A 10509-nucleotide genomic window follows, 5' to 3' on the forward strand; every position below is an offset into this window, starting at 1 on the left:
TTCACAGAACCCAGGGAATTTCTATTTGAGGCTTAAATTTCCAGTACCTAAGCACTACAGCACACACCAGGAAAGCTGGTGTCTCAGTGTCGGTATTGGAGATTCAGAGCCAAATTCTGTCTAAGGCACTTGCTCACACTGTGTGGTTTGGCGCCTTCTGCCCCAACGCATCCTCCAAAGGGGTAACTTTGGAGCACAATATTGCCTCTGATCTTCCCGCTGTATAAGGAGGGAGGATGCAGCCTTGTCCCATGCTATCGCCTCTCTACCTCCTTGCCCATTTTGGTGAGGTATATGATATCGTGGTTGTAGTATATGGCGGTGCTGTCTTTAAAATTAGTCATGTATAATCACCCGAGGGCCTCCCTTTGTGAGGGGTCTCTCTCATGATGCAGGCACACTCAGAGTCTGCATGCTCAGGACTCTATAGGACCAATCTTGTCATGTAACTAATAAAGAGATTTCTGATTGAAACTTTACATCCCTGGTCTCACTGTGGTTCCTGAGGTAGAGAGGTTGCAGCATACTCTCAGCTGTCTGACCATGCTAGAAAACACAGCAATGGTACCCCCAAGCACAGGGGCTACAAGTGAGAGTAGCATGTATCTGGACTGCTCATGGACGGGGAAGCAGTTCTTGATTAGAGAATGTCAAGTTATGACTACTGGTGAATAATGGATGCATTTCCCATTTATTTTTTAAGCTTTCAGCTCAGCAGTTCCTATACGTTTAGCTTTGAAGAATTGTCATTGATAGCTAAAATTAATACATTACCTTTCTATGCAGGTACAGAAAATGCACACCTGTACAGTTTTACAGAAATTCAAAATGCAAACTTAAAACAAAAACAGTGAGCAGCATTAAAGAAGGATTATAGAATTTCATATATTACAATCCTATAATTTCCCCAAAGCATTACAAACCAGCCTTTTTGGTATTCAAGCAGCAAGAGTACACATACCACCTTCCAAAAAGGTAACCTTGACAAAAAGTCTCCTTCTTTTCAAAAAGTTTAGGTCAATGTGATATAGCCATCCAGGGACTTGCACTCCCAGTCACCAAATAGCTGTTTGGCACAATTGCATCATTACTAGGAAACGCCCTTCCCTAAAATAAATCATAGATTTTAAAACCAGATGGGACAATTAGATTTGGTCTGATAACCTGCATAATCCAGGCAATTGAATTTTGCCATTTTACCTCCAATAAAATGCTTTTGACTAAAGCACATGATTTATTTTCTCACTTGAAAGTATGAGACTAATTCACTGGAGAACAGGATACACAAATCTATTGTTGCACCAGACCATTTCTGAGATTGTTCTGCAAACCCACTATTTCTTCCAAAACCAACAAAACAAACGCACAACAACAAAATAGCCAGCTGTAGAATAACCTGTTTTTTTTTTTTTTTTTAAAAAAGCAGAGCAAAAAAACAACAACCCCATGACTATGGCTAATCTACCAATACAGTGATGTCTACATAGTACAGCACTCTGGGTAGAATTCCTCCTGTTGGCTTCCAAACCATCCTATGTTAGAAGTACCCAAATTTTTCTGAACCCATTCGACATTTTTCTATTATCTGTGCACCTTTACTGCAGTGGTTACCATTCAGGAGTTAGTATTTATCAACAGCAGGAAATTGTACAGTAGTGAGAGCACTGTAGTTTCATATGCTTAGGACAGGAAAGGACTATGATAACAATAGACCATGGATTTTTAAGGGCCAGAAGGAATCATTAGATCTAATCTGATCTCATGTATAACACAGGCCTGTAGGCATGACTCACAAGCTAGCACACCCGTGATAGCTGGGTATAGCATAGCAGGCTCTCCTCCTGTAGCACACCCTGCTGACAAGTGACCAGCTCTATAATGGTGTGCTTCTTGCAGCTCAGACCAAGTCACCTAGAGTCTTGTCCCTTGCAGGGTAAATCAGCTGCTCAACAAAACCCACACTCTTGTGGGCTCTGTGCCAGGCCCTCAACCCCCATCTCATTCCTCGCCTCTTTCAGTCTTGAAGCCTGTACGTCCCCTCTTGGTCTGGGGAAGAGGTCGCAGAACCTAGGCCCACCCTCTCCTCTAGAGTCCAGCCCAAGGAACCTGTTTAGGCAGTTCAGGACTCTTCCTTCAATCCTTTACCACTTCCCAAGGCTACTTCTGCCTTTCCCCCTTTGTCAGTACCTCCCAGAGATCTGCGAATACCACTATGGATTCACAGCTTCTCTCCACCTAGCTATTAAGGAGCTTCATCTCTGGCAGCAGCTCAGCTGCATTCCAAACAGCCTCCTGGTTTCCTTCCTTATGGGAGTCCCCCAGCTCTCCTCCTTGAAGCTCTATTTTAACTTAAGCCAGCTACAGGGCCTTCGCCAGCTTCTCCTTCAGCTGGTCTCTTTCCCCTAAGGAGCTCCAAAGCTCAGAGGACTCTGCAGGCTAGCCTGCTCATGCTGAGTGATAGCCTGCAATCTGCTCTGTCCCCATCAGCCCCCAGCTGAGTCATGTTCTGCAGATATAGCAGGGTGAGCCTGATTGTGCCCACAATCTCTCATTAACCCCTTCAGGCCTCATCTGGCATTGATACACTCCATCTCATGGCCATATAATCACCCCTACGTTGAGCCTAATAACTTCTGTTTGACGAAAGTATATCTTCTTGAATGGTATCCAGAGACAGAAAATCCTCTACTTTAGTTGTTAGTTTGTAACAATGGGGGTGATTTGCTAATGGAACAATTTGTTCCTTATTTCTAATCTGAATTTGTCAGACTTCAACAATGTGTGGGAACCATTAGTAGATGTTGGCCTTTTAAATGTCAGCCACTATATATATTATGTACAGAACTCCCACTACAATTTCCTTAGCTACACACACATCACTTATAAATATACTACGATAAGAAGACAATACAACTGAAATAGATGATTGAATTTTGACTTCCACTTGCCAGTTTTAGATAAACTTTTCATAAATGCTCATCTGGGAAAATACAATTTATGTTGTTAATTACCACAACATTTTGTTATTAATTCAAACACCACATTTAAATAATCTCTAACTTTTAACTTCACTTACAGTTCATGAGATTTTCATTAATAGGATCATAGCAACAGAGCTTTCCATGTTATATTTTCCCCCACTCCTCCACCCCCTCAAGGTCAGCTTGAGCTCAGCTTTAATGATACTGAGCCACTTCAGTATGGAATAACAACAACTCATCTCATTATGGGGAGAAAGTAATAAAAGGCCAAATTTACACACTGTCTTGAGTAATCAGTAATGTTACTATAGCTTGTGGAAAGAGGGTTGTAGTGGGTCAAGGTTTTTAAAAGCACTAGGGCCAATCCTCCTTGTCCTTACTCAACCAACTTATGTGACTACTCACATTACTAGGGCTTTGGAAATTTGGGTTTATGTACATGATACAATCTAAGATATTCTGCGTACCAGTTCTGATTTAATCTAATGGAGTCACTTTAGCTAAATGACCAAACAGAGGGGGTAATTCTCACCAGTACTCCACAGTGTTTAACAGAAGTGCTGATGACTTTTAATTTTAGCGTTTTGAAGTTGTTAACATTAGAAAGGAAGACATGCAAAATTGCTAAAGGAATGTATGACCAAATCCTTTACACAGTATTAAAACAGCAAATATTAAAATCCCAGAAACAAAAATGAAGCAACTCTTCTAATGAACATTTACAAAATTTAAATGAACAAGAGTGCAACTGATGCTGGACATGGTAGCACTTTACCTCAATGAAGAGGAGATCCTGCATAGCATACTATAGAACAAAAGATTAAGCACATTCCAAAACAGTCTAGATCCACGTGAGAAAGGAAAAGAATTAGTACAAAAATAGAACTCAAATGCTGTTTTCTAATACTCTTTTCCATGCTTTGTCCAGTTGATACCAAAGACTGAAGTCAGAGAGTTGTTAATGTTACTACTGGTACAACTACAGTTGTCAGTTGCATGACTCTCGTTAGTGAATGAGATCCACTGATAAGGGTAGAACCCACAAATGTTCCAATGTTCCATCACTGCACTTAGAAAAGTCACAGGAACACAGCAATCTCCAAAGCAGAGTTGGGCACCTCAGACCCCTATACAATGAATAGGAAGACATAGGTGCCTTAAAATGCAATCCATGGAAGCTAGTGTGCCAGCTCCCTGCTTAAGCTAGTCAGTGGGAGATGCCGATGTTCTAAGCCCTACCCCTTTCACAGAGCTAGGCACCTAAGTCCAGGCTACAGGGAGGTGCCTAGCATTGCTACCAACCCACAAACGGGAACACATCTCCTGGCTTAGGCACCTATGTATTTTTGTGCAAGAACCAGCCTCACTCCACACAAAATGGGACTAGTGGTGCCATTGCCCACCTTGTAACTTGTAGCCCCTCACTCAGCTGAGATGTGGGAGACTCAGGTTCAATCCCCACCTTCCTAGGAGAGGGGGAGAAGGGAGATCCCTGTTCACATCCTACCTCCAAACACTGCCCCGAGACATTCTCACGTGGGGCTCCCTCTGTCTTTACTCTTGAAATTGTTCTACTCAGGATACATAACGAAAGAGTCATTGGGCCAGAGAATGACACTGCAGCCCAATGGCTTAGGCCCCCATCTGTGTGAGCAGGAGACTGTGGGTCAAGTCCCCCTGCTCCAATCACTCATTTATCCACTGTGGAACAGCTTCAAGAGGAGATAGTCAGGGACATCAGAATATCCTATAGTGCAGGGGTTGAAACACGCCCCCGAGAGGTCAGATTTGAACAGGGGCCCTCCTCCCTCCCAGTGAAGGGGGAAATTGAACCTGGGTCTCCCACAAGCCAGGTGAGTGCCCTAAAACCTGGGCTAAAAGTCTTAAGGTGAGCTGTGGCATCCTGCTCCAACCCCACAGTGAGGCAGCCGTGCACATGCCAAGAGGCAAAAACTTAGGCACTGAGCTACAGGGTTAGGTGGGTGTTCCTTGGATGGAAGTGGAGGTACTTAGGCACCTAAGTCTGGGTGTAGATGCCTTCATGGATTCCACCCACAGCATCCTGTTTCACACGTGGTCTGTGAGGGCAAGCGTTTCAATGCTGAGAGATCAAGCTACCACACTTGGGCAGCACCATGAAAGGATGTTAGCGAACATTTAGGATGCTCATGGGCATGAAAGTGAAGTACGCTTTTGGGAAATGTCCAGGCAGAGATGAAATGCAGAAGTGAAAGCAGCAAGAGGACTAATTTCACAGATAACAGGTTCTGTTTCTTTTGTTTTATGCAGACAGAGAAAAGATCCTCTCTAAGGGCCCAATTCTGAGAGTTCCTACATAAGCTTGATTCTCACTGACTTAAGTAAAAGTTGAGGGTGCTCACTACTTGGCAAACTTCTCTAGAAGTCCTGAGTATGTAGAATCGCTGTATAATGCATTAACTTAACAGAGACAGTTTTGGATAGTTAAGTGACTTTTATTAACCTGATGATTATACAAATGACATTATAACGTATGTTATAATTTACTGAACTGCTTTTTCCCAATGAAAACTCAATCAGCTAAATTATCCATAAATCTATAGGAATAAAAATATGTGGAAATAGCAAGTTTTAAAGAACCCCACACACCCCAACCAATAAAATTTTCTTCTGGGAAGTCCTAGGAAGTAAATACACTGGAAAAAAATGTTTACTTAAAGATTATCCTTTTAGGATCTAATTTAAAAACAAAAACAAAACTCCACAAAAGAATTTCCTTAAGTCAGTGTTTAATATCCTGCCAATAGTTAGGCCTGAAGATAAAACAGTTTAGGTCACAGGTGGAATGTTAAGTAAACACTGTGCACCAGGTTTGATATGGAATTGAGGCTATTCAACCTGAGCTTTGAAACAATTTGTCAACAAGCTACAAGCTCTAAGGAGGCGCCACTTACTTAGAATTGCTGTTAAGATTATGGAGATGCTTCTGCTTGTAAGAAAGCTGTAAGGGTGAAATTCACCCTTGTTCAGCACTTAATATTCCACATAAATCTATTTTCGAGGTCCAATACTACTATTTGGGAACAAAAATGCTAAAAAGGCACAAAATTAGTTATACTAGCAAGGAACATAAAAGACAATAAGAGGCTCTATAAATACATTAGGAGCAAGAAAAGGATGAAGGAAACTGTAAGTCCACTACTTAGCAAGGGAAGAGCACTAATAACGGAGAACACCAAGAAGGCTGAGGTGTTTAGTGCCTCTTTCACTTCAGTCTTTAATAAAGAAGTTAATTGTGCCTGGGTATTAGTCATGTTAAGTAACACTAAGGGAAGGAACACAAGCCAAAATAGGGAAAGAAGTGGTTAAAGAGCATGTAGATAAGTTAGATGTATTCAAGTTGACAACGCCTGATGAAATTCACCCTAGGGTACTTAAGGAATTAGCTGAAGCAACTTCACCACCATTAGCAGTTATCTCCAAGAACTCATGGAGGACAGGCAAGGTCCCAGAGAACTGGAGAAGGGCAAACATAGTACTTATCTTTAAAAAAAGGGAATTATAGACCAGTCAGCCTAACTTCATTACCTGGAAAGACACTAGAACAAATTATTATGCAATTGGTCTGTAAGCACTTAGAGGGTAGTAAGTAATAGCTAACATGCATTTGGCAAAAACAAGTCATGACAAACCAATTTAGTTTCCTTTTATGACAGGCTTAATGGAGGGGAGGGAAAACTGTAGACATGATATCTAGATTTTAATATAGCTTTTGAAAAGTCCCACATGAATTCTCATAAGCAAAGTAGGTAAATATGGTCTAGATAAATTACTATAAGGTGGGCGCACAAGTGATTGAAAAACTATACTCAACCACTGTCAAATTAGGAGGGGGGGGAAATGTATCTAGTGTGGTCCCACAGTGATTTGACCCAGGTCTAGTGCTATTTAATATTTTCATTAATGACTTGGATAACTGTTGGAGCATCTGTATCATAGGGTTCACTACTCATCTCCTTATGGTGCATCTGGGGATTAACTCTCAACCACTCGGATCACCCCATCCTTCAGTTGCTCACCCTGGGCAGGTCTCTCTCTCTCTGTAACCAGGTTACTCCCTCTGCATGACTCAACCCTCTAGCTAAGTCATTATTTAGTCCTCCCCTTCCATGGCATCAGGATCCCACGGAAGAAGCTGTCTATGTGCCATGTCAGGTAGTTTTCCAGTCCAAATACCACTTTCCCGGTGGCTGGTAAGGGAACCCAAGCCCACCCACTACTTTAAGTTCCATCCCAGTGACCCTATACCCAGCAACCATGGTGTGCTCAAGCTCTGTCCTTGTTGCTGTTTCCCTAGGCTTTTCCGTTCCTTTCTTCTGGCCCCAGCCTGGGTTACCATTTCACCCCCTCTCAGGTTCTTGCCAGAGCCTGTATTCCCAAGAAGGATCCCAGGGCTTACTTCCCATCCTAGGCCACCAACTCCCCTTTTCCCTAGGAAGTGACTGTAGATATCCTCCCTGCAGCCCCCTCTTACTTGTTAGTTCCTGGTTTTTTTTTAATAGCTCACACTGCCCCTGTCCAGCTGGGCTTCATCATCAATTAGAGTTTATCAACCCTGACTCTCCTCCCAGTGCAGCCTGTCAGGGGTTAATTGGCCCTTTTTACCTACTCAGACCTTGTGTGTGTGAGCCATCCCATCACAGTATGCATATAAAATTTGCAGATGACACCAAGCTGGCGGGAGGCACAAGTACTTTGGAGTATGCTGTTATAATTCAAAATGACCTTGACAAATTGGATAATTTGTCTGAAATTGACAAGATGAAATTCAATATAGACAAGTGCAAAGTATGACATTTAGGAAGGAAAAATACCAAAGGCACAAATACAAAAGGCGAGTTAACTGGCAAAGCAGTAATTCTCCAGAAAATGACTGGAGGTGGGGGTTATAGTGGATCACATATTGAACATGAGACAACAATATAATGCAGTTGTGGGGGAAAGGCTAATATCCTGGGGTATATTAGCAGAAGTGTCATATCTAGAATCATTCTCCTGCTCTACTTGGCACTAGTAAGGCCTCAGCTGGCGTACCATGTCCAGTTTTGGGCACCATACTTTAAGAAAGATGTTAAATTGGAGAGAGTCCAGAAGAGAACAAAAGTGATGAGGTTTAGAAAACCAAACCTATGAAGAATGGTTAAAAACTGGGCATGTTTAGGCTTGAGAAAAGAAGACTGAGTGTGGAGCTGGTAACAGTCTTCATATATGTTAAGGGTTGTTATAAAGAGGACAGTGCTCAGTTGCTCTCCATGTCCACTGAAGGTAGGACTAGAAGTAATCATCTTAATCTGCAGGTGAGATTTAGATCAGATATTAGAAAAAACTTTCTAACTATAAGGATAGTTTAGTTTTGGAATAGGATGCTAAGGGAAGTTGCTGAATCCCCATCATTGGAGGTTTATGAACAGGATATACAAACACCTGTCAGGGATGGTCTACGTATACCAACATGAGGGCCTGGACTAGATGACCTCTTGAGGTCCCTTCCAGTCCTAAATGTCTGTGAGTCTATGATTCTATTTTGAGGGTTTAAGAGGGATTTACATATTGTATAGTCCTTGTGCTGGTACTCTGCACGGCAGTGAATTTCACCCTCGAAGCACAAAAGCCATCTTCATGTAAGGTACCTAAAGAACAAGCTGAAAGAGTAATCATAAAGAGACCAGCACAAACAAAAATGTCTAAATGTTCCAATGTAAATATTTCAGACACAGATCAGCAAGAGGAAGGAGTTGAACATGCCCTGGAGGCAGGGCTCATGAGGATGACAGCCCATAAAGCCACCATTATTCTGTAGCTGGAATTTGATCTACAGAAAGTTCAGGACTGAAAAGATAAGCATGTTTATGGAGTGGAGGCTCATCAATAATTTGAGCCAGTCCTGATTTTCAAGAAGTTGCCACTTTGTCACGCTTGGCAGATGGAGTTGATTCAACATTGTGTTAATGAGTTAAGCACCAGGTGAACAAGAAAAGGTATAAGGCATTGCCATAAGCCTCTTTTGAATGGGTAACAAATGTTCTTGTTTCTTCACATGACATCTGGTACAAGCACTGATGATTAGCCTGAAGTTACAGGGGACTTGCAGTATTGACATTTTAAAAAGAAAAACAGAGGGATGTTGTGCTGACTGGCGCTATGGTGAACCTTTTTCTCCACAAAACAGGAGTTTGCCTGGGTCACTGCTTGAAAGTGAATACATCCAGTAGGACTGTTATGAAAATCCAATTTCATGAAAACATTAAACTTCTCTGAGCTGCCGAGAAATGTACGCTTTTATAGTAGACCGGAGCTCCTAAAATTTCATTGACTTTAGTATTGACATCATTGCACATAGTGAACACAGATGGGAACTCTTTTCTTGTGGGTGGAAGGCAAATGCAAGGCCATACAAACCACATTAATGAAAGACACAGAGATTATTATTTGTTTTTCTCAGGAGTAGAGCGATTTTTTTTACAGGGCATAGTGAAAATCCTTAGGACATATAATAGACCTCACTGGATAGGACTAGTGATCCATCTAGTCCAGCAACTTGTCTCTATTAAAGTTTCTAAGCACAAAAAACTCTGTGATGGAGAAGTACAGACACTTCTCAGCAGATTATAACAATCTGTTTTCTTTAAGAGTCGTCAAGTCCCCTCCCCCCACCAAAGTTACTTGGCATAACTGAAGGGATGTGACTTTGTCAGTTTGAAATCTCATAACCATCTGTCTCTTTTGCCAAATACCACAACTTTGGAAGAACTCCCCACTGTATAATTTAGGATGGTTTTTACTATTTTCAGTGAAGTTTTCACTCACTAGGAGTGAAATTCACTTACCAGTGAAAATGTCCACCACATGACCCATCCATCTCTTCCCTGATGCTGTGTCTTGGGGTGGTCTTTACACTGGTGGGAATTTCTTCTTTTGTATTTATAAAACAGGGTCATTTTCTAATTCTCATGCACTCACACAATATTGCTTTTGTGTTTGGATTGTCAGCACTGCGGGAGAATATTTAAATTTCCCCATCACTTTGTAAAATAATTGTTAGTCAATGGGCTATATTTTCTTCTGCATGTGCAGAAGAGGGTCATCAAGAAATCAGGTATGGCTGACTCATTTTCTGAGCTAATCTACACCAGACCCAGTATGAGCTATAGTACTTTGGGAGACCATACAATTAGAGAAGCCCTTATGGACCATAAAGCAGCTGAACATGAGTGAAGCCTCTGCCTTTCTCTCACCTGAAATATCCCCTCTGCCATGGTGTAGGGGAAATAGGCCCAAAAGTTGATGCCACTAGCTTTAGCCTCTCCTCTTTGCTAAGTAAATTGTCAGCTGGCCCATTGCAGCCTGAATATTCCCATATGCCACCACTATGCAGAAAGGATGGATTGGATTTGAGAATCTATCCCAATATCAGGTTGTGTAAAACCCTTCTGTGGGGTCTTAGCTGAATCACGTCGGGGTCACCATTTGTGGTGTCCCAGCTGAATCA

The sequence above is a fragment of the Terrapene carolina genome, unplaced genomic scaffold, assembly GCF_002925995.2.
Source record: "Terrapene carolina triunguis isolate 2854851 unplaced genomic scaffold, T_m_triunguis-2.0 Scaffold192, whole genome shotgun sequence".
NCBI lineage: Eukaryota > Metazoa > Chordata > Testudines > Emydidae > Terrapene > Terrapene triunguis.